This window comes from Candoia aspera, chromosome 1 (assembly GCF_035149785.1).
Source record: "Candoia aspera isolate rCanAsp1 chromosome 1, rCanAsp1.hap2, whole genome shotgun sequence".
Taxonomy (NCBI): Eukaryota; Metazoa; Chordata; class Lepidosauria; order Squamata; family Boidae; genus Candoia; species Candoia aspera.
The window spans coordinates 82334074-82359984 of NC_086153.1; the positions used below are offsets into that span (position 1 = coordinate 82334074).

Genomic DNA, 25911 nt, shown 5'->3' on the forward strand with positions numbered 1-25911 from the left:
GTATCTTGGCTTACTAACCAAGATGTTTACTAACACTGGGAAAATGGGTGAAAAATGTTTAAGTGCAAATATTGGTAGAAAGCTAATGGGTAGTATGAAGTCTGCTGTTAGGGATTAATGTTTGCTAAAAGAGGCAACAATGGCTGCATATAAGTGTGCTTCTGCACACTTTGTTATACAGAAGGGAGAGTTGAGTATCACAGGAGAAACTGAAATTGAATGCGCAAGAGGTGCTGTGCGGGTCAGGGAGGGTTGGGGAGGGTGCACGAGAGGTGCCGCATTGGTCAAGGAGGGTGCACAAGAATGTACAGGAGTGCGTGAGGAGCCATGCAGATTGGAGAGTGTGTGTGTGAGAGGTGCTGCATGGGTCGGGGAGGGTGGGGATGGTGTGCAAGTGGTACTGTGCAGGTTGGGGAGGGTGCGCAAGGGGGTGCGCAGGAGGTGTGGCGAGTCAGTGAGGGTGTGTGAGTGGCTGGTACGAGCACAGGGAGGATGGGGGAGGGTGCACAGGTGGGGGAGACTTACCCCAGCAACTTGCAAACTTCCCTGCCGGCTTCCGCACTGACTTTCTGGGGAAGCCAGCAGGAAAGGTTGCAAATGGTGATCATGTGATCGTGAGGCGCTTGGCAACTGGTCATAAGTGCAAACAGATTGCCAAGTTCCCAGATTGTGATCATGTGACTGTGGGGGTACTGGGATGGCCAGAACTCTTGAGGACAAGTCATACCCACCATTCATTCAGCGCCTGTTGTAACCTTGTACTCTCGCTGAACGAATGGTCGTAGGTCAAGGACTACCTGCATACAGAATGGCGTTGTTGTAAAGTAAATTTAGCAATATTTCCTTTTCTTATCTCATGGGTTTCTTTGTCCAACTATTTCTTTCTCCTTTTCTGCACTCTGTGTAATGTCACTTACACCAAAACGAAACAGCTTGATGTGTACCTATGAATATGTATGTATGCATGTATTTAAAAAGTGTTTTAAAATGTTAGCCATTTTAATAATTCTTATATATTTTTTCCAAATAAGAGTATGTTTAATTAAATGATCAAATGGAAAAAAACATGGCCAGCATAAAATCAGAACTGCATACTGTATTACACCTAAATTAAAAATTTTGCCACATGAACAAATTATTTGAAATTTGAACTTCATTTTAGAACATTTTTTAAATTAAAAATATATACAAAGAATTATGGTAAAGCTTAAAAACAATTAGGCAGTGCTTGAAGCAACATGCTTTGAAAGCTGTAATCCTAAATATACTTCCTAAGAAGTAAGCTTCAGTGAACACAAAACTAAATACAGCACAGCTTATGCTGGTTGAAGGTAACTGATGAGGTGTTAATTGATACTGTTATCCTACAGCACCATTTTTTTAAAAAAAAATTGCTTGCTTCCATGATACATAAATCATACATTTACTATCTTTAATTAAGATTGCAATATAATGTTTGATTGCAAAGTATTATTTTGTTCTTTCTGAATAAAGTTTTTGGATTTTCTGAATAAACTTCAATTTTTCTGAACATCGAATGAAAACATGAATGAACTAGGAATGGGGACAGGCTGTAGTGTGTGGACAGTGTAAAGGCACAATGGATGCATACTGGAAATTTAACAACTATTAGCTCTACCTCTCTGTCCTCAGACAGAATCAATAGTTATATGAACATGTTTTAGAATCCTATACACAGGCCAGTCAAACAACTTTTATTCAGTAAGAAGGTTTGCAAATATTTTATGTTGATGTTTCATGAACTGAAACATTTTTTCCATCTCAGCTCATTACAGTAACAAATGTGATTATTTTTATGATTTCATCACATGAAAAAAATTCAATTTTATAGTATCATAACATCAAAAAAATTGTATGATTTATTTTGTTGCTATTATTGATACTGTGATTGTTATCCTCCTTCACACTCAAGGTTAATCCTTTTCAGTAGTTAGGTTTTCAAAACATTGACAGACAAGGAAAAGAAATAGTAAATATTGCTATATTTTGAATATAGAGACTAGCTAAAATCAATTCACCTTCCTGGAATCTTATGTTGTTTATCTTTCAGTCAAGAAAATTATGCTACTAGTATATTTGTGTAACTGAGGACAGCATTCAAATAATTGTTTCTTCAGGCTCTGCAACTTCTATTACCCAATGCTCATTATTTTCTGTATCAGAAGATGAAGCACCATTTTCCAAGTGAAGATTCTCTATTTATTTGAAAGAGTGCAAAACGGGTCTACATAATCTCAAGAATTCAGAACAAGATTGTCCATTAGTAGTAACACTTCCAGAGGAAGAAAAAATTGCATTCTGAGTTGTAGATGTCCTGAAACAAGTGTTGTATATCAGTTACTGCCAAGGCAACATATACTTGGGAGGCTATACAATTCACAAACAGAAATAAAAGGAAGAAGGACAAAGTTGGCTTATTTGATTAAGGTTAAAATAGATACAGTATGTTGTTATCTCTGGTAACCCATAATGGACATTTGCTGACGTTCAGGACTGAAATGATGAGGCTTTATGGATTTGTTTATGGGTAAGAGATGAGATATCGGGAGAAGAAATGGTTTGTTGTATTTTAAGAGAAGATGATACATTACTAAAATTGTTTATACGCGTTGTGATGAAGGGAGAAGTCACTGCGTTATAGATTTCTTTTTCTTTATTCTTTTTTTTTTTCTTTTCTATTTCTATTTCTCTTTTTTCTTTTTTCCCTTTTCTGCACCTTTTATTTTTTTAGTTTGTATTAGTTTTTACGGCTGTAATTGTAATCTTTAACAAAATTACTATAAAAACAAGCAGATTAAGTTTTCGTAACAACAGTTTTCTTTACGTAGTGGCTGTAAAAGCTGTATACTTCTCAGTAAACTGCTGAAGAATAAATAAACCGTTGGTTTTAGTTGGCTTCTTTTGCTGTCCAGCTTTTGCAAAATCCGTGTGCAGACCAGTAAATCTGTAAATATTAAACCTTTGTTTTTATAAATAGAAATTAGTTTTTCAATTGTACTAGTTCATATTATTTAGTCTTTCTCCCACATTTATTTATCCCAGCTGCAAAACTTTACTGAGTGTTAGTTTCTATTTTTTTAAAGCTGGATAAAGTAATTGCAAATAATGTAGTCACCTCTGTCAGATTTCTAATTGTCTTCTGCTCTTTTAAGCAGGATTCCATCCTTCCTCACTAATCCTATAGATGTATGTGTTATTGTATCAGGAAAAGTGCATTGGGTCTTCAGCCAGATTGCATTGCCAAATAATTGGGAATGTTGCAAAAAGGATCGGAACAAGCAAATTATACTATTAGTAAAACTATGTATTTTGAAAATCGCTGTACTCATTTTTTTTTAAATGGCATGTTCCATCCCCTCAAAATATTCTAGTTTCCCATACACTGCATTACATCCCGATTTAAACAAACAAACAAACAAACAAACAGCACTGTAGGCACATTAGGCATTTTTGTTTTTGCATGCTAGAATATGATGATGAAGCTTCTGTTTTATTTTTTCTTTTTATGTATGTCACCCATTCCTGAAGACTTTGAGCAGTAAACAATCTCAGCATAAAATAAAAAGGAACATTCACAAAGAAAAATAATCCCCATATACATAGAATAACAAAATGTATTCAACGCCAAAATACAAAAGTCATAAACTTGTAAACCCCATCTTCTGTCATAACATATCATCCTTCTGGGCTAGACCAAACAGGTAGGTCTTGACTCTTAAAGCCTAGAAGGAACAGAGCTGACTGAATCTCCACAGGGAGGGAGTTCCAAAGTGTGGGGGCAGCTATTGAAAAAAGCTGTCAGATGAGATGGGATCTGAAAGGAGTTGATCTAATCAGACAGGCAGATGAATATGGGAGAAAATGGTTCCTTAAATAACCCTGTCCACAGACATGTGGGGCTTTAAATGAGATAATCAGTAACTTGAAATGCACCTAGAACCCAACCGATAACCAACACAGTTCCTGAAGTAGCAGGTTGACCCCAGTATATTGTGGTACAGCCATCATTGCCCAGGCCAACACATTCTGTATTAGCTATAGCTTCTAAATGTTCTCCAATGGCAGCCCCACATGGAATGTGTTGTAATAATCCAAATGGGAGGTGACTAAGGTGACTAGATGACCCAAATAATGCTCCAAAATTGAGAATTAGTTGGAATTTATCTACCCTCCTAAACCAATATAAGGAAATTTTGAAATTTTCCAAGTAAGGGTCTAGCTGATAATTGCTTGATATCTGTACTTGATATTCTTGTATATCTTCTGTAATAACATATCATCCAGGAGATATTCAGGAGAGCAAGGAGAAACAATGACCTCATAAATGCAGTAGGAGCCCACAGACTGCATGAAAAGAGATAAGAATAGTAACAGACCTGCATTTGTTATTCAAGATATTCAGTCCTGGCTTTTAAATACAGAGGTTGGGCTACAATTTTACAAATGATCTCACCACAATTATTAGAGACAGCCACACCTTCCTGATCTCTTGGACTAATTTGTGCATTGCCAATTGTGTTGTCCACCATTCTTCTGACTCAGGGATAACATCAACTGAGTTTAGACAGAAAGACAACTGCCACTGCAACCAACTAGCTAACCAACTGGTATTTACTTCTTCATTTTTTGCATTTACATCCTGATTTTTTTCTGAGACCACTTGTACATGGCACTATTTCCACTCCACTACAGTAACTAAAATTCCTGCAACCCTTACTCAGCACAAAAGGGAAAAAAGGTAATTAAAAAAGGTTCCTGCACTTCCCATGCCTGCTCATTTCCTGTGGAAGAGAAAGGGGAAACAGAGTTATTTTTAAACAAATTATATGATACCAATTAAGAGAAGAAAAAGTATATATGGAACTCAATTAAGAGTTCCATTTTTCCTTTTTACTATGGTGATTGTTCATTTTGATGTTCCAACAGACAGCTCTTACAATTTCTTTCCAGCTAAGTCAGGCAAAGGGTACACTTAAAAGATCTCTTGATGCAGTTAAAGTTCAGGAGCAAGAAGGGGGGATGAGGTAAGAGTTCCCTCCAATGTGAAAATGAACTGCCCACATTTTTACTACTGAGAAATAAAAGTTGCTTTAGCTGAGCCAGAAATAAATCAGCCATCATCATAGGAACAGAGATCTGGAGCTGCTCTTTAGCTGGCGAGGAATCCTCAGGTGGAAGTCAAAGTGCTGAAGGTGTAGATGGGGCCTCTCTTAATTTCATCACCCAAACAATAATCTTGTGAGATGAAGTGTGACTGGCCCAACTTCACTCTGTAGCCTCCAGAAGTGAGTAGAGAACTGAATTCACTTTCCCCAGTCCAAGCATGACACTGTAACCATTATATTATACTATATTATTAAGAATTCAAAATTCTGTAAGACCCTAACTATAAAAGTGGAAACTAAGCAAAAGGGTCAGCTGTTAGGTTCCTGAACTCTATAAGCTTTATTTTTACAGTTTATTTGCTGCTTACGTATAGGGAGTGGAAAGAGTGAAATAGAAGAGAACCATATAGTGCACAGGTGAAGTTATCTCGGTGACAATAAGTTTGGCAGACTGGAATGCTGGCTCTTCTTGAAAGTTTTAAAAGGTATGTGTGAAAGGTCCCCTGTGCAAGCACTGAGTCATGTCTGACCCTTTGGGGGGACGCTGCTTTTGCGACGTTTTCTTGGCAGACTACAGAGCGGGGTGGTTTGCCATTGCCTTCCCCAGTCGTCACCTTCCCCAGCAAGCTGGGTACTCATTTTATCAACCTCAGAAGGATGGAAGGCTGAGTCAACCTGAACTGGCTACCCAAGAATCCAGCTTCTGCTGGGATCAAACTCGGGTTGTGGGGAGTGTTTTTGGTTGCAATACTGCCACCTACCACTTTGCGCCACACGAGGCTTCTTTTAAAAGGTATCGAAATGAATTATCCATTCAGTCGTACCCGACCCTTGGCGATTCCATAAGCCAGCTCTCTCCATGATTTGTACAGCTTCTTTCAGTTGCTTTATATTTTGGCCTGTGTCTGCTTTGATTATATCCAACCGGTGCGTTCTTTGGCATCCTCATTGTCTTTTGCCACTGACTGTTCCAAGCATAACGTCTTTCTCCAACGATGCTGATCTCATGACATGACTGAAGTAACTAAGTCTAAGTTTTGTTATTTTTCCTTCTAGTGACATGACCAGTTTTCTGGGCTTCAACACTTCTTTATTTATCTTTGCAGTCCAAGGGATGCGCAAGAGCCTCCTCCAACACCATAGTTCAAACGAATCAATTTTCCTTCTATCCAACTTTTTCATTGTCCAACTTTCACAGCCATATGTAGTTATGGGGAACACGATAGTGCGGACTAGTCTACACTTAGTCGTCAAGGTAAAAAAGGGTATACTTATATATAAATAGCACCTTTTTTTCTTAGGCTGAGGTAGCCAACCTCCATATCCTCAGAGGCCATTTGAGTCTCAGACAGTAAATCAAGAGATTCCAGAATGAAGTTGACAGTAAATCAGTAAGGACTTCTCCATTACAGAGCACATGTATTCAATCACAGCAATACATACAGATACGTATATACAGATATATACAAATTAAATACCTAAAGTATTAAAGTATTAAGACCTAAAGTATTAAAATGTGAGCTTGTTTTTGACAATGAAAAAACCTCCCAACTTTTCTAATCCTGAATGAAGCACTTAATAAAACCATACTTATATGTGACAGGATTTGTATCAGTAGATAAAACTGCTAGTGGAAGTTAGTCTATCTTACAATTCACTACTTAGCTACCATGATTTGAACATTATAGTATATAAAACATCTTTTCTTGTATCCTGAAAGTGTATGTGTGCGTGCGCGCCTTCAAGTCACTGTTGACTCCTGGTGACTGCCTGGACAAGTCCCTGCAGTTTTCTTAGCATGATTTCAGAAGTGCTTTGCCATTGCCTCCTTCCTAAGCCTGAGAGAGAGGGACTGGCCCAAGGTCACCCAGCTGGTCTCATCTCTAAGATGAGACTAGAACTCACAGTCTCCCGGTTTCTAGCCTAATGCCTTAACCACCTCACCAAATTGGCTCTCATCAATCATAAACTGATATTAAATTCTAGCATAAGGCTTTAAGGTTCTTATTTTCACATTAAAAATCTATTAATAGCATTTTGTTTCTTAATATTTTCAAATGGAAGAAGGATAAGAGAGCAGAGATTTGCAAAAAAAAATGAATAGATGAAAATGTGAAAGACTAAAGTTATTGATCTTATGTAGCTACCTATAGCCTCTGTACAGAACACACTTATCTGGAGGTTCAGTCATAAAGGAAATGGAAATTATTTCCCTATAAGTGTGCTTAGGTTCAAGGCCTAAGTGTCAAAAGCATTTATGCTTGTAGGTTTCAAACTACTGCTTATTTTTCTAGGATAAACTAGGCAAAGCTAAGCTGGTTTTCAATATTTTTATAGACAAAAAGGAATGCATTTGATAGCTATCTAGAGATTTCTACTATCCCACATCAATTCTCCCTTATACTTTATCCACCATTAGAGAATCACTAAACTCATTTTAAGGGTGAAATCTCATGTAATGACCCTTCAGTCTCCCACCACAAGCATTCCAGTTTTCTTATTCTTTCCTGTAAAGTTAACTTACTCACTATGGATTAAGAAAACAGGCAGAAATGAAAGCAGTACACAATGAAGACTAAAGTCATATTGCATTGAGGCAACAGTGTAAGTCCTAAAGGGTATAAACTTATTAATCTGAAGATTCTTTCTTTTGATTACAGGCATATACAGTAATCCTAAGAAAAACTGATGTTTTACCAGGCTTCTTTTCAATAGAAACTGAGGAAAAAAACAGTATGGTGTAATGAATTAGTGCTGGAGGAAGAACTTGGGAAACACACGTTTAGGTCATTATCAATCATAGGACTTCTCTTCTTAACTTTTAACTAGCAGCCCTGGGGGTGGTTGGTGGCTTGAGGATGCTCTGTCTTTTTAACTTTTTAACTATCTATATTTTTTGTATGGATTTTTAATGCTCTTTTTATTTGTAAGCCACTCAGACTCACTTGACACAGTGAGATGGGCAGTGTATAAATTTGATCAATCAATAATAATAAATAAAAAGGAGCACTATATAAGTTCAGTTGAGCTTCTGATGGATCTAAGATAAATCTAATAACTGAATGAATAAATACTAGATGCCAAGTATCTGCAGGTACAACTTCAAAGCTTACAGAAAAGCATTAAATTGGTTTCATGTTTGGAGCACTTTCCTGAAAGGAAAAAAAAATTAAAAGCATAACAATCCCATAAACACAGACAAGTGGATTATCAATTGGAATAATATGCCTTTCCATCCTCTCCAGTTTAAAAGTGAAGTCTCCTTAGACTTGAAATTCAATTTGTGGTGACTTCACAAACCCGACCATGAAGTTTTGTTGGCAAGAGTACAAAAGTGGCTTGTAATAGTTTTCTTTTGGGATGTTTTTAATTTTCCAGTATAGTCTTTCCTAGAAATTTCCCATCCAAGTAGTAATCAGGTCCAACCTTTTTTAGCTTCCAATTCCAGACAAGGCCAGCTAGGTGCTGTCACCTATTGGGACTTTTTTTTTTCTTTTTCTATACCCAAAAAGACCTATTTAAAGTAAGTGAAATAGATAAATCCCAAATACTTCTGAAATTTAATACAACTTTTATCTGTAAATATTAAAGTGATATCCTTTGATGTTTTTTATTTGTCAGTTTTTTTCCAACTCTAATCCTTGTCATTATAGACAAACTACTTCACTAAATTCAGCAGTAAATAATCTTACCACTGATTTTTTTTTACAGCAAATAAGGTAGGTGATGCCAGAAGTTGCCCATCCCCAGCCTTGAGGGTGGTCCCCAGAGCTCTCCTGAGACATGAAGCTGAATTGCCATTTTCTATTTGACAGAAGAAGAAATTATTAAATATGAGTGAACTGACTGTACCAACAGTATTTAATTAATATATTTAATTTTAACTGCACTAAATTAAATTAAATCATTTTTATTTTATCAAATTCTTGCCAATTTGTTTTTCCCAGCTCGGACATTTTTGGGAGTGCAATCTCTGGAGTACCAAGTATGGCCCAAAACCAGATTATGAATCCCTGAACCAAAGGATTAGAAACTTAACTGCTTTCCTACATTTTTCTGAAGTAACTTTTGATATCAACCTCGGTCCCATAGGTTTATGTTGTTTCCAAATCTTTCCTTCCGATTTCCACAACACCAAACAACATTTTAAGGGCATAATGTTCATTATAGAGAATGATAATTTTTATGTCATTATTGCCATACTTTAAACTCATTATAAAGACTTCAGATTAATACATGTAAGACTGTATGATCCCAAACCTACCTTTAAAAAAAAACAAAAAACGTTTTAGACTATTTTCTCCAAAAATGGAGATCATACAACTGTCAGAGAACATGAGGAGAGAGAGCTGATGTAGTTATTTGACATCTGCAATAAGAATATAGTGTTGACATGCTACTCAGAGTCAGGGAATTCTGATGAATGAAGAAAGTTGCAATCATGGGTGTCCAAGGGAAGGGGGGATGAGTAATGACACATGTGCCATGTCATTATACAAATGATGTGAATGATGTAATTTGTATTATTTGTACAATATCATGATACACATGATATGATTGCGGATAGTTCTGGACACCTATGGTTGTAATGTAGTGGGGCTGACAGAGATTCCCCAAAGTCATTTTGATGAATTCTCATCAATAAAAATCTAAAGATCAACATTTTCAGTAGCTAAATCTCACACAATGAAGCAGATCTAATGAGCAACTTTGAACACAAAATCAATGCTATCTGAGCCAATACCAAACTGATACGAGTCTTAGTTATGTGGAAGTATTTTAGGAATTCAGAGTGAGTCAGAAAACCTGTGCACGTCTGTGTGCTTGATAAGGAATGTGTTATGATTAAAATACCATACTGGTTAATGCTTGGAAGCCAGCATAATTTAATTCAAAAACTAGAGACTTTTAGTTATAGTTGCATTTTGCTATATCAGCTTTGTTTTTTGATTCTTACTTCGCACTATTTACAAGCAGAGGGAACAATTTATTACAATGCCCTTCACATCACAACACTTCCATTTTGCCATTACGTGTACTTGGGGAGCCTATCACTTGGGCACTTTGTTTGAAGTGCTCTTAACTGGATTTTCAAAGAACAAAGCAGTTTTATACATTTGTCTATAAAATAGAAAGCACTTTTATCTGATAGCTTTTCTTATTTTCAGCCCATCAGTAAGAGGCACAAATATTCTAGTTTACTGTCACTACGATCAGAAAAGGAGCAATCGACCAAGCGCAACTGCTGCAGAGCTGCCATTCTTGTTAACAGCTCACACAATTAAATGAAAAGAAGTGGTTCTAGTGCAGGGTCTGATGGATTATGTACAAATCCATCTTACAATATTCTCCCAGAAAGGTGTAAGGACTGAAAATTCTGTATTTTGATCATTTATATAAATTCTTTAAATCTCTAATCTATGCACTAACAAACAGACAAAAGTATGAGCTGTACATTTTAGCTGTACATACACAAAGAGCCAATACTGATTTTTTTTTTTTTTTTTTTGGCTTTCCTGGATGAATATCAGTAGCAGGTTGATCATTTCATTTAAACTAGTCCAGGGAAAGAAATGAGCTACTCATGAGTATTAACGTCTGTGCAGACATTTTCCTTGGCACTTGCCAGGCTCCTTTTCCCACCTGAATTTAAATATTTTTAAGGACATGTTGCAAATAAATGAATGGCCTGCTTTAAAGCAAAGTACCATCTTTTAGCATTATTTTTATTTCTGTGAGTGTTTCTGGACCCTATAGCCATTCTTGAAAAATGAAAGTGGTGGGTGGCTGCAGCCCAGTACTTTGTTTGGAAATGTATTCGCCATCATGCCTCGTGCTCATGATAAGCTAGGAGAGAGAGCATAGAGGGAGGGCAGAATGCTTAGTGGAGTGCAGCCTTGCCCACTTACCTTCAGGTAAGCAAATATTTTGTGACTGATCATGTCTGTAACAGCAGCCATTTTGTGAGCAGGATAAGTCCCTCTAATGGTAGCCATTTTATAAGCAGACAAGTCCTTTTATGAGAATGCTCATAATGTCTTCTTGAAATGCTGAATGTACCTCTCCTGATCCTGTGTAAATGCATTCTGTCTAGTTTGAAATGTTCATGCTACAGTGATTTCAAGCCTAGTTAATATATGCCCCTCCATTTGAAAGGCTTAGAACTTTAGTTTCCAGTGATGATACTCTCTACTGACTGCTTGTCTGAACAAAATGAATTCCCCATTTTCCTTTAAAGAAAAAGAGAGAGAAAGAGGAGTTTCTCACAGTCTAGGTCATGGTTTCTCAACCAGAGTTCCATGGAACCCCAGAGGCCACTAGGGGTTCCCTGGGAGATCATGATTTATTTAGAAAAATTATTTCAAATTCAAGCAACTTCACATTAAAGAGTTAAGTTTCATTCTTTATGCTTAGTTTAAGGACACTGTTAATGCATATATACAGGCCTACCCATGAAATGAATATAATAATTTTGTAACTTCTGGCCTATATTTGAGCCTGAATGAGAAGGGGATTCCTGAGGCCTGAAAAGTATTTCAAGGGTTCCTCCAGAGTCAAAAAGTTGAGAAAGGCTGGTCGTCTAGGTAGTACCAGAAAGAAAAGGATAACGTTCTTAGTTTTTTATACTGTAAAAGTTCATGAAAGTTAAATATACCTGGCTAAGGCTACATATCTGGGTTGAAAAATATGGATAGCTACTATGTGGCAGCAACTACATGGCATCAAAGAGATTTTAAAACATTTTAACTCTAGAGTTTTGCAGTCCGGTATAATATGACCACAAGAACGTCTATTTCACTCTGGTTATATACACTGGAAAGATAAAATAGATAATAACCCTCTGATTGGTGCCTTCAGTGAAAAAGTGTGGCTATTTTTACATTATGTTTTACATACTTTCTCCAGTTTCAGTACTGGGACAAAACTGAGCTTTTCTCAGGTGAAATAAAGGAGACTAGATTAGTCTCCTTTAGACTAGATTTCTGGCATCTGTTTTTTAGAATGCTATGGAGCTTGTAAGATCTAAGGAACATTATTTTCTGTCACAATAAAAAAAAAAAACACCTCAAAATGCAGCCTGAGGGAAAAGGAAGCAGTGGGAGAACCTCCTTATCTGTGCAAGTGCAAGAGTAATGTGTTTACATAACAGCACACACAAACGTTTGGCATGTTTTGTACAGACTGAAGGACTTACCTTCTGAGATCTGAACTTATCATTGGTCTACTTACTACAAGTATTCAGACAAGCAATTGGCAGCAACGTTTCTTTTGCACTAATTACATTCTTTTCCAAAAGTTCACCCTGCTTGGGTGTCCAGGTAATTGCAATTAAGGCAGGAATCTGGTAATTAGAAATTCAAGTGCCCTGCCAAGAACAATACACTTCCTCTTGACATGCTGCCCAAAGAACTAATTTACTTGGAAAGGACAGAAGCTGATGTGAAGTGGCAGAGTAGATGTTTATTAGGCAACGACCGCAGAAATAGATTTCCTCTTTCACCACTCCCCAAACAGCACTAGAAACTGGATTTTCCCCCCCAGTAAGGCCATTATTATTCCTTTTTTATTTTTACTTTCAAAATTCAAAATTTCACATCAATGATTTATCATGCACTACTGGTAGATGGTACTAAGTAAATCCCAAATCCCTTAAAATCTATTTCAATACATCTTTGATTCAAGACAATTGCCAATAAAGTATACTACGAAGGTCATAGCTAACACAGGGTACAATTATTATAGTATTCAAGATCTAAGGCATTGCTAAGTTACCTTATTTTTAAATGAAATTCATAGTTTTAAATATTATCTATGTTCGCTTATTAAATGGTGAATATATTCATCTTTATGTTATCTCTTAGTATAGTTTTTTTGTATAAAAAGATGTAACCTCAGGGTTGATACACAGCAATTTACAGTATCATTCTTTACATCTGTTTAGGAGTAAATCCCATTTAGTTCAACTGGGCTTATATTTAAATTAGATTAAGTTTGAAGTTATAGTTGCACTTAATTTCCATTAAAAGACAATTATCAATTAAATTAGTCCCAATCAACCGTCACTGTCATAAAGTCACACAACAGGTGCTCATCCCAAGATTGGAAGCACACCATATTATGTGCACTGGAGACTTATGTTAAACTACGTACATGAAATCAACTATTAATTTATAAAATATTTCTGCATTGTTTTGTATTTCAGATGAAATGTTCAAAATCATCTTATGTTGCAAATAGGGAAGAATATAATATTAAAGATACTTTGATATGAATTAATTATGAATTAATTATCAGCCATTGGGTGTTTGGTCATTAACTTTGCTGACTTCAAAAGAGGATTCAATAACTTCATGGATAGTCAAACTATACAATGGTAATCGGAAAATATTTTGCTTTTAGAAGACCTTCTGAAAAAGCAAATTTTACAATTGTCATGTAAAAAGTGTATGAAGTAGCATTCAACCCAAAGCACAATTTTTTTCTCCTTGTTAAATACATTGTATGAAATAAAGAGAGAGATCATAGAGCATCTTATACACCAAAGCATGTTCTGTTAAAACTAGGCCTGAAAATATCCCAGGCATTTTTTTTCTCCAGTACAAACTCCATATGATACCAAATTGGATCGTTCTGACATATAATCCAGGTTCAAATCCCCACTCAACCATAAAGTTCACTGGGTGATTTTTGCTAGCCTATCTCTCAACCAAGCCTATTTTACAGGATTGTTGTGAGGATAAGATGAAGGTAGATAGTGTCACACTACCTCAAGCTCCTTGGAGAAAAGAGCTTTTGAGTCAGTCTTCACAAGGTGACTACAGTACATGGACAAGTCCATGCAGCAGAAGTAGTTTGCCACGTGGTTTTTCTAGGGCTGAGAGGGAGTGACTGGCCCAAGTCACCCACTTGTTTCCATACCTAAGGCAGAACTAGAATTCAGAGTTTCCTGATTTTTAGCCTTTAACCACTACATCAAGCTGGCTCTCTTATATACATGCATAGTAAAGGTAAAGGTAAAGGTTTCCCTTGACGTAAAGTCCAGTCGTGTCCGACTCTAGGGGGCGGTGCTCATCTCCGTTTCAAAGCCTTGGAGCCGGCGTTGTCCATAGGACACTTCCGGGTCATGTGGCCAGCATGACTCACGGAACGCCGTTACCTTCCCGCCGAAGCGGTACCAATTAATCTACTCACATTTGCATGTTTTCGAACTGCTTGGTGTGCAGGAGCTGGGACGAGCAACGGGAGCTCACCCCGCCGCGCGGTTTCGAACCGCCGACCTTCCGATCGACAGCTCAGCGGTTTAACCCGCAGCGCCACCGCGTCCCTGATATACATGCATACAAGACTGGAAAAAAAATATTAACAGTGTTAAGATTGTTGATATATATTTCGCTACACTAACTTGAATAAATCTGTGCATACAAATGGAAAATTACTTCTTCCCCCAAACCCAAATACCCTGGACACAAAGTACTCACACAATAGGGTCTGGTCCCTTCAAGAACCTGAAGCCTTGAAAGGAAAAGCAGTCCTTTTCCATTGTTCCTGCAGTACAGACAATGTCCAGAGGTATGACAGCAGTGGTGAATGCTGTAGATGTGGTAGGAATGTTGTGATAGGTCCATGGTCCACGAAATTCAAGTATGTCTTGATGCTGTCTTAGGGGCATATCTGTCAGTCATGAAGACCCAATTGGAAATACATCTAAATTTCCAGAATTAATTTAAATCAAGTGTGGAGATTAAATTTGCCCATAATATTAAGTTTAATAAATGAGGAAACAGAATAAATGTTTCTGAAACTAATTTATATCCTTATTAAAATTTTGCACAAATATATTCCTCATATATAAACAACTAATCTTCACACTTGGTATATGGATTTGATTTGACTTTAATGAATAGTGCTGATGAAGTTGACTGGCTAAACAAACAAATGTGATGACAGAAGTTTGGCCATTTTTTAAAATCAGGAAGGAGTTAAATTCCTTGTAAGCAGAACATATTTAATGTATAGAACACTATTACAATCAATGCGGCTTACTAGCTTGCTATAAATAGTACAGGTAGTCCTCTGGTTATGACCCTAATTGGGACCAGAATTTCCATAATTAACAGAAGTGGTCATTAAGCAAAACATCACATGGCTGGGCTGCTTAGTGATGGCATTTCCAGCAGTCCCGGTTGCAGTCGTTAGGCCAGGACTGTGCAGCATTTAGGCGAGGACCTCATGCTTCTCCTGCCCTGTGCAAACTGCCTCTACTTCAACTCCCCCCCATCTAGGCCCTTTTGGCAGCCCTGCACTCCCTCACCTACCCTTGCCAACCCCTGCTGCTGCTGCCCCCAGCTGACCTTTGCCGTCTTCTTCCTCCCCCTGCTGGCCTGGGATCCAGTGCTGGGCAAGGGCACTGCCCTGGGATGTGCGTGGGAAACATGGCAGGGCAGCGGAGCATTGTCTGCAGAAGGGAGATCGTTTGCCCGGCCAGGGAGGAGGCAACGGGACGGAGCCAATGGAGGAGCCCTGTCTTCCACCACGACAAGCAATAGCCCACAGACTGTGTTGGCGGTGTGGGATAGGCTGGCGAGGCACAGTGTACTCTGTTGCTGGGCGAGGCAGGAGAAGTGGCAGTGGCTCCCTGGGCACAGATGGCAGCTGTGTGGGAGGTGCTGTTTGGGGTGTCAGTGGAACTGGAGGAACGAGGGCTTCCCAGAGGCACAGTGTGCACTCTGCAGCTCGTGTTGGAAGCAGTCCTGGAGAACTGGCCTGTAGGCTTCAGCGCATTGGAAGCTGCTGGCCCTTCACCTCCTCCAGTTCCGCTGCCACACCGAACAGCGCCTATTACAGTTAATAGTGCACTCTCAAACTTGCTCTAGAGATTTGAGGGATCCTTCAGAAAAGGGTTGTGTGGTAGATTGCAGAGCAAACGCAGAAATTCCTAGCTTCCCATTCTGTTGATAGTATCTTCTATTAGCAGAGAAACGCTACTGGAAACAAGCCAAAGTGTCTAATAATGTGAGATTATAGTCCCTCTTTCTGATATTCATGAATTAATTACTACATAACCTTTTGCAAATTTGTCTAGACTAATTCAGAGATTGCAGAGATACAGACTAATACACAGATTTCAGAAATAAATTAATAAAATTATCTCACCTTTTGTACATATATATATATATTGCAAGTCTGATTCTATCAAAAAATGTAATGCTTTCAGACTATCATGTTTAGTGGTTATATGAAATGCAGTATGTGTGAGACAGACACACACACACGCACACACACACATATGCTTTTCAAGCTTAGAAAATTTACTCGATCTACCACAGAGCCTCTTTCTTATTACCCCAGCGGGCTACAAGGATTCCTCAGATCATAGCCAGACATAACTAGTGAAGGAACAAGCTGAGATCATCAAAACCTTATGACTGAATCACCGAAAACAAAAATAAAATGTACAGTTTTCATGGCTTACCCCAGAAGTACATCAAGAGCACAGTACGAAAAGTCTACAATACAAAATTACATCTCACAAGCTCCAGCAAAACCTCAGGAGTTAATAATACAAGAAACAAAGCCACTGTTATGATTGATAGATCTGTTAACAATTCTTATCACTTATTTCCAACACTGTCAGTCAAATATGTTTCATTTATTCCAAGGGAAGGGGAAAGTATCTTATATTTCTTTTAGTTTAAGAACCAATTCTTCACATTCTCTGTTACTCTTCTTTAAACAAGAAAGTGCTGTAAGATGAACTTACAGAACTCTAACTGATCTTGGTTCAAAATATGAGATTTGATGAACAGAGAAAGGTAGTGCAGAAAACATATTAAAATATTTTTGATTTGTAGATAAAATTTACTGGGTTTGCATACTATGGACTGCAGTCTTTGTGCACAATCACAGGCTACTAATTACAAGAAATGGGAGACGTACATTCACCTCTTGTATCCTCTTCCAGAGCCCCTTACTATGTTCCACTAAGGAAGAGAAGGTCTTATTCATTCAAGACACTGATGCAGGCTCCCTACTTCCCATTACAGCCTTCTCATGAGAGTGGGATAAAAGTGGACAATTTTACAATTCACTTCATTTATATGACATTTTTCTACAGTAAAAATTGTACTCATTGCTGTGCTCATCTTTCTGTAACACCATCAGACCTAATCGGATTTCCAGAGTTGCTGAGGCACAGCAAAGCTCTAAAGGCAACCTTGGGCCACAGACAAGGTTGATGGTCAAAAGCAGTCTTGAGGCAACTTGCTATTAAGTGCTGAAAACTTCAGAGATTAACATCAGCATTGTAAACTGAGCCTTAAAAATGTATCTAACATAGTCAACATAATTTTTATATTACGATCTGTGAAATGCAGCTTAATTGCTTAGTTCCAGGCAAAAATCCAGGAGCTGCATTTTGTACTAATGGCAGTTGCAGAACTGTGCCCATGGTGAAATGGAATAAGCCCAAGATTGGGGCAGAATTGGGGGGAGGGGATCATTCCCTGTTATGCTGAGGAATGCAATCAGAGAGTGGATATGATCAAGGAAAATAGGAACAGACAGAGGAGAAGTGGTGGGGAGGAGGTAGAGGATCAGTCCAGAAAAATGGATTAGCTTTACTAGGTAGGATAGCACATGTTCATATCCATTTGCTCCACTACTTCATCTCCATTTCTTAGAATTGAAGATGGACTATAGCACCTATAGATTAAATATTCAACACATTCAAGTAAGGCATTAAAAACATCAAAACAACGCATTCTATAAGCTAAATAGATCAACTGCAAACATTTTTTGAAATTTAAAATGAATGCCTAAATCCTAAAAACATACTGTCCCATCATGGATGTTTCATGGGTCAGCTTCTTTTTTCTAATACAAACCATGATATAAGGCAGTTTCCAAGCAGCTTGCCACTGAAATTTATTTTTCAGTAGCAAATGGGAGTGGACTGATTTCATTGAAAGATATCATCACTGGCTTTGGAAGATAAATATGCCTGCCTATGTTCTGATCTGAAAACAGTTCCCTATCATGAAAATATTTTCCCCCATTATGTAGATATGAACCACTGCACATTTTCTTCCTCCCTGGCACCTGCCATGCTGGGAAACACAGTTTCCCCAGTCAGTCTGTCAGGCACCCTGGAAACATACCCCAAGGCTTCTCAGATACAAGCTGCTATTGCTGCTGCCACTGCCAGCAAATGTAAATGGTGAGTGAAGGCAAGGCAAGATATAGAAAATTTTCCTGGAGGCTTGAGGCAGTGAAGTTAGAAGCAATGAATCCTTCTCTTTTTTGTTTTTGTTTGTGGCTTTAACATTTTGTTTGTCCAAAGGTCCTTCTGAAATTGAGAGGAATTGCCTCACCATTAATTGAAGTGCTGACTTGTTGGAGTGGACTCCAGATGGAGTGGACTTGGCTTAATGGCATAAATAGAACCAGCTTGACAAAAAATGACCTTTCTCCTTATCTTTTGCTACCCCCTGTTGCTACAGCACTAATGACTGCCTTTTAACCCAAATGTTATTCCGTTTAACATATCCACAATGGTAAACGGTTGAGCACCTTCTCAGTGAAATGTTTCACGTATAGCACTATTATTTTATAACTCTCAAAATCTTATAAGACTGGTATATGTACTTCCTTACTTAAAATGATTATAAATTATGTAAAAGTACAAACAGAATTTCATTATACTTCTTTTAGAAATTGTCAGGCATCTCTATGTACCCTTGGCATATTAATCTGTATCAAGTCAAAGCATGGAAATATGCCAAAGTAGAAGTACTGACATTTTACAAATATCAGATTAACCAATACACAGCAATATAAACCACATAGTACAAGAAAAAAAAAAAGCTGTACAAATTGCTTTTTGAAAAGCAACCACTTCAAAGTTAGCAAGTTCACAAAAGAACTTAGTGTTTTAAAAGAGCTATGATCACTGCATTTGGGGATGAAAGGCCAAATATAAATACATTTCATTTCATTTCTAAAACAAGATGTCAATTACATAAGGGCCACATAACTGACCTTAAAGGACCTATTCCAGTGAGTACTTTTTTCACTGAAACTTGGTGTCCATTTCAACCACTGATTTTCCCAACAGACGTACCCATTAAATAGTAAAAAAAAAGTGTTTCAGAGTGGTTGGTTAATAAACAAAACTACTTATAATTTCATAGTCATTGGAACCACTCAGGACTGACGGAGAGACATTTGTCTCATTGAAAAGATTTTAAGAATACCTTATCAAAATACCTTATCTGAGACAATATTCTTTTTTTTTTCCTGGTAAAGATTGCAAATGTATTGAACTTGTATGTTAGTATTTACTGAACAATAAATGGGTTTTTCTTATATATTTAGATTGATAGAGTAAACTGCCTTAAAAGGTTTATCCTTGTTCTGCTTGAGTCGGGTGCTTTGGTTTCAAAGAACATTTTCCTTTATTTCACTTTTCCACAATCCATAAAAAAACTCATTTCTAATTCATCCGTTCGTTCAGCTTAACCTCTCTTCTCAGCAATTAAAGCACTCTGCGCATCCCTCATCTATCACACAGCCGGCTAAATAATGCATTGCGTCCTCTGCTCATCTTTTATCATCCCAAATGACAGGTATTAGCATATCTCCCCAGTCAATTACAGTGCAGTAGAATAATCACAGCATAATTGGGCGAAAGCCACTCTAATCACCAACCCTGCAAACTCACAGAATAAAAACTGAGTGGCAGTTCAGACAGGCCTTGCTCTTGTCCATGACTCTAGCCAACAAGCTTGGCAAGTCCTCATTTCCCTTCTGCCTTCCACAACTTTCACTTTGAGGTAAACTTCTAAAAAAAAAAATTAGAGTAGGTTAAAAAAGAAAACACATGATATTTGATGTCAAGCATAATACCCTACAACTTCTGCAAAGACTGAAAAAATATCACATTGTAATAATTATTTTTTAAATGTTTTTAATATTTTATTACTGAATAATAAAATTTGAAAAATATATAATTACTTTGGTTTTTATTATTAAATTAAGTGCTGCAAAACGAAAGTCCTACCCCATACTATTCTTCCAGATAGGAAATTCACATAAGCAAAATTATTTTTCTAGTAGGAAAAAATCCCTACCTTCTGAAGATATCCAATATTACCCTAGTATTTCATTTGAATAATGATGACGATTATGATGATAAATTATTTCCTACCTGGAAAATATTCAGTTTCTCACGAAAGACAAGAAAAGAGATTCTATATTAATGAATACCCATCTCATCTGAGCCTAGAAGTAAATGGTCAGTCACCTGGAGCTGACAGCAGATTAGATTTTTATGTACAAATCTATGGACAATAGACAAAAGTAAGGCTTATGGTCCACTTTCCAAAGACCACCCAGAAAGGGAACTGTAGTAGAGCAGATGGAAAGTCTAAAAAGTATGGATAATTAAAGCAAAATCTATCTTCTTTGTAAAAGTCTGCAACTGAACCCTAATGAATAAAACAAACTTGGCTAACACTACAGAACATACAGTAAAGTTCTGGAACCTGAAGAACTCAAAGCTCTGAAGCTGAAATGCAGCCAAAGCAAGGACAATTCAAATCAAATCTTCTTAATTGTGAATTTTCATGACAGCAGTACTTCTGCCTTGTCTGAATTAATTCTGGGCTTGCAAAACAGTCTTGTACTTGATCTAGATAAGGAGTCTCAAACTTGGGGTCATGATAAGCAGATCTGGAATTTTGAGAACAAATTTTGCAAGTACAAAATGGCTATATGGAAAATATATTTTCTGAAGATATCCAATTACGGAGGAGGAGGAGGAAGAGGACTCGATAGGTGGACAAAAATGCCAAATTCAGTCGAAACATCTGGCTGTGTGATCAACCACATTAAAAGCTTGGGAAGGTGACGACTGGGGAAGGCAATGGCAAACCACCCCGCTATAGTCTGTCAAGAAAACATTGCAAAAGCGGCATCCCCCCAAAGGGTCAGACATGACTTGGTGCTTGCACAGGGGACCTTTCACCTTTTCAAATAACTGTTTACAAGACTGTTATCCTACCATCCGCTATTGTGCAGGATACTCCCTACTACATTGCTAGCTATTAGGTTATCTGGGTAGAAAGGCACATTTCCAACCTAATACTGAGCTGCAATTACCCATCATTTTTATTTTCTAAGAAAGATTATGGGGCCTGTTTGCAACTCACTGGCATTCTTGAAAATAAGGATGTTGCTGGTTGCTGCTTTTCTTTTGTAGTATGTCAGCTTCTCATTTTAAACAAATATTATCACTGTGTTAAGTATAAAAAAATCAGAGGGGGTATAGAAACTGGTAGACATATCCACTGATACACTGGTATCCCCAGATATGTTGGGGAGTCAACTTCTGGGTATGGATGATCTTTTCCAATGACTTTCTTGGACTGGGTTATGGTAACATGATCTGTAATAGTATGACATATCAGCACAATGATAATACCTCAGCTCAAATCTGTAAGTGACTTCTGCCAGCAGTTTCATGAAGATGTTAAGAAAATGAGAGACATATATTGAACACTGGCCATGAGATTGATCAGGGAACACCAGCATTACATTCTAAGACAGATACTGTTCCAGTTACTAATGGAACAACTGAAAAGTTATCATGGATAGCTACCCCAGAAGCTAGGCATGGTCAGTGAGATGGAAAACTGCTCAAACACCCAGAAGAATCTAGGAATAACCTTCATGCATTTATGCAGTTAATTCTTGCTCTTCAGTTCTCTTGCTCTCTTTACATGGTTCCTTTATCTTAAGTTTGAGATCATATAATTATGTCCATTTAAAAAAAATAGAGAGAAAAAAGCCAGAAGTCCAAAGCAACATAATAGTTATATTCACACAATTTTCCTCCAAAGTTAGCTCAAGAAATAGAAAGAAGAGGAGCACAGCTGGTTCCACATTATGAATTAGATTCTTACTGATGTCAGAATACTAAATGCTTGACCTTCTTTTTATAGCCAAATTATTTTATGGATACTATAGGAAATTTAGTTTTGCTTGGCACTTAATATATACAGTTAACATTTATCTTACAGTAAGACTTTATGGTCTCTCACTGGTTACTTAGTGACTCTAAGAGCAAATGAAATGCGCATGCTAACACCCAATTAAACAGCTGCATTTCAGGTTGCACCACCAATCAGCTAATGGCTGGCTAGAAGAAAAGCTAGAGTTCTGAGGAGGTAGCACAGGAAACCTCTATAAAACACTTGTACTGTTTTATAGTCCACAATATTTACAAAACCCAACTTTGCAAAGTTGTCAAAGAACCAAATTCTTACAGACAAAAGTTGAAGACCTGCCTTCCAATCCAGAAATTGCAAGTAGAGAAAGCAAGCAACTCCTGTTCTTCAAACTAACAGGTTCCGCAACCAATGCTCAGGAGTGGTATAAAAGGTCAATCCAAGAATCAAAATCAGAGTTCATAATAATACAAAGCTGAGCAATTCAGCTTTGTATTATCATCAAAAGCTTGTGGTATTTTCCTTACTTACATAGCTTTTAATAATTTGTGAGGCTGAAGGTAAGTCAAAGGTCCTGTAAAGCCTTTCTTTCAAGCAGGCATGCCTACTTTCAAATGGATTCTCTCTTTAATACTAAGGAAGAGATACTCTAGAAATTACTTCATTAGCCACTGCATTCTCTGCAGTACTCCTCAGCTCAGTTTGCTCTTTTTCTTGAAGTTATGAGCCTGTAGATTCCTCTGGACTTAATCCTTTACTTCCTCCTTTTCTTCAGATAAGGAATCTTTGAGAAGCATGATATGTATGCTCTCAAGTCCAGTACAGACAGAATTAGTTGAACCATGTTTTACTCAACCAATGTTTTGGATTTGCACAATGCACGGATCTATAAACATTCACATATCGTACTAGGCAAAAATATAGTTGCTATTTTATGGTTCAGTGTGTTCCATGAGCACATCCCTAGAGCAGCATTTGTATGAGATATGGAAGAAACCTCGGTATGTCTGTGAGAAAGCCCAACGACTTTATGTGAATTCAGTGACCATTTGTTAACATAATTCTATCATGTAACATCATAACTAACCAGAACAACATTTGCCACTGATATTCTCTGCCCAGTTGTGAAAGAAAGAAAGAAAGAAAGAAAGAAAGAAAGAAAGAAAGAAAGAAAGAAAGAATCAAAGTATGACAATTGACTTGTGAGATAGTAAAGAATGGCTTCAATTTATTTTCTTTGATAAGACATCAGCAATATGCATGCCTTTGCACTAGCCCAGGCTTTTCCAGTCAACGCCATTCTGAAATCTTCTCTTGAGGAAACCTCATTGATCAAAATTCTGTTAGAGTAAGGGGAAAGACTGTGCTGAACTGAGGCAAGCTATAGACTTCATTAAGCATGCAGAACATAAACTGCTGACACAAAGCAACAGCAAATGTATGGAACAGCCGAGGAGGAAAAAAGAGCAAAGAAATAACGAGTGAAGGAGATGAGGCAGGGAGAAAACTCTGTTCTGTGCTCCTCTATTATAATATCTTTTTATCTTTCCTGATATATACTGCAGAGCAATACTTATTTTTAAATATCCATGGACTGTAACAAATAAATTTAGCTATTTTAGTTTTAAAAAACACATTACTAGTCAAATGAACAGCCTACAGTGAAAATACATGGAAGTCTAGCACAGATTCTACAGAAAACTGAATCTCCTTTCTAATACTGAATATCTATGTGCCATTACCGCCACACATAAAACAAATCCACAGCTGCCCAAATAGCTAGTGTTCTTGTATTCATTTTCCTAAATAGCCAAAAGGTATTGGTGTGTTATTTCAGGTGTGGAGGTTAACTTTTCCTTAACCTCCAGTTCTTTGCTCAGGGGAAAGGCTGATACTGATATAGAAGACTAGGTAAACTTAAGAACTAGTTAATTCTGAGAACTGTTCAGCTGCATGCATTTCTTTTCTACAGAAGGTGCTCAAGAGAGTGATGGCTCTACAGTTTCTGATGGTCTGGGAAGAAAGGGATGATTTGGATTCATTTCAGTCCAGGTTCATGCCTAGTTGTAGGACTGAAACAGCTATGATTCTCCAGAAGGGTATCTTAATGGAGACAGAAACAGGGAAAGTGTGCTGTTGTTGATTTTCCATGATCTCCTAGCAATTTTTGATACCATTGACCATGTTAACCTGGACTGGTTCTGTGGTTTGGAAATTGGGTTGTGGTACCATAGTGGCTCTGCAGTTATTTACAGACCATGTTCAGAATATGGCATTCAGCACTATGCCTTGGTCTCATGGTAATCAACCTGTTGGATCCATGCAGTTTCAGACTCTTCCTTATTATGTTCAAAAGCTATTAGAAATAACTGGAGGTGATAATTAGGAGATTTGGAATGAAGTTATGACCTAGTTATCTAACTCCTCCCATGCTCATTAGCTTGTCCAAACAGAGTTAGGACAGAGTGGACAGACTTGTCCAAACAGTGCTCTGCCAAACAGAGTTAACTTCTTCCAGGTCATGTCTTTACAAGACTGGCATCTGATGGGGCCTTGGCAAGTTTTTTTCCCCCCAATAGCTTTCCCCACTCCTTGGAACTCCTTCCTTGTTGAGATTCAGTCAGTTCCATCTCTCCTAGGTGTTAGGAAACCTGTCAAGACGTATCTGTTCCATCTAGCACAGGAGAGTATGCTATGATTGAAGATGGGTTTTGGAAGTGCGTGGCTTATATTTTCCAGTTTTTAATTTTTTAATTTTGATTTTTAAAATATATTTAGGATTGTTTCTTCTTTGTGGGCATTGCTTTATGACAAGATTTTAGCTACTCAGAAAGAGAACCAATATGGTGTAGTGATTAAGGTGCTGGACCCAGAATATAGTCCTCCCTTAGGCATGGAAGCCAGCTGTGTAACTTTGGGTCAGTTACTCCCTCTCAACCCAAATCAACATCAGGCTCTGCAATAAACTGAAAAATAAAACAACTTGTTGCATTATGCAGCAATAGCTTTACTATGTGAACTGAAGCAAGGGCAGCGCAAAACAGGTACACCCTGGCAATCAAGTTGGACAAATATGAGGAAGAACAATTCCCTAGTTTAGGAATTAAGGAGGTTAACTGATTTTGGTTGTCTTGTGCTCCCCCAAAGGAGCAGGTGCATAATTTAGAAGTACTCCAAAATTGAGGCTATTAATTGAGGCACAGGTGACCTTGAGAGAAGGACTGCCTTTTTCCAGCTTTAGCTGGCTCCTGGATAGGTACAGTAACCTGATCCAGGCACTGGTAACTTCAGAATTAGATTATTCCAGTTCACTATATACAAGACTACCCTGAGATTGCCTTGGAATCTGCAGTTAGTGAAAAACATTGCTGAAGGGGGCTACCTGTACCAACCATTATCACCTATGGTAAAACTGCTTCTCAATTTCCTAGTGAGTGAAACTGAAATTAGAGAAGTAACATGCAAACCTCTATAACCTTAGGACTGAACCTGATGTAGCACCTTCTCTCATACCTGGTTCTCAGGTAAGATCTAATCAGAGTGGCCAACTGAGGAGTCATTACGTGTGTAATTTTGGGGGTGACGTGCTGTGCCTTTCTGATATGACTTATTATAGTTGTCTTGTTACAGAGATTGTAGGTTGTTTACAGATTTTAACATTAGTTTTTTACTGTTTTTAATTTATTTTAATTAAAAAAAACCCATTATTGTGTTCTCATTTTGGGATTGCTTTTAATGATTAAAAAAGAAAAGAATGCCTGTCAGTCTACCTTTGTAAG

The 25911-nt window shown here is 37.6% G+C and overlaps 1 protein-coding gene across 2 annotated transcripts in view; it reads right to left on the bottom strand.

The window, feature by feature from the left end:
• Positions 1-25911, bottom strand: part of ARID1B (AT-rich interaction domain 1B) — a 422870-nt gene that overhangs the window by 160454 nt on the left and 236505 nt on the right. The gene's annotated exons all lie outside the window — the stretch shown is intronic.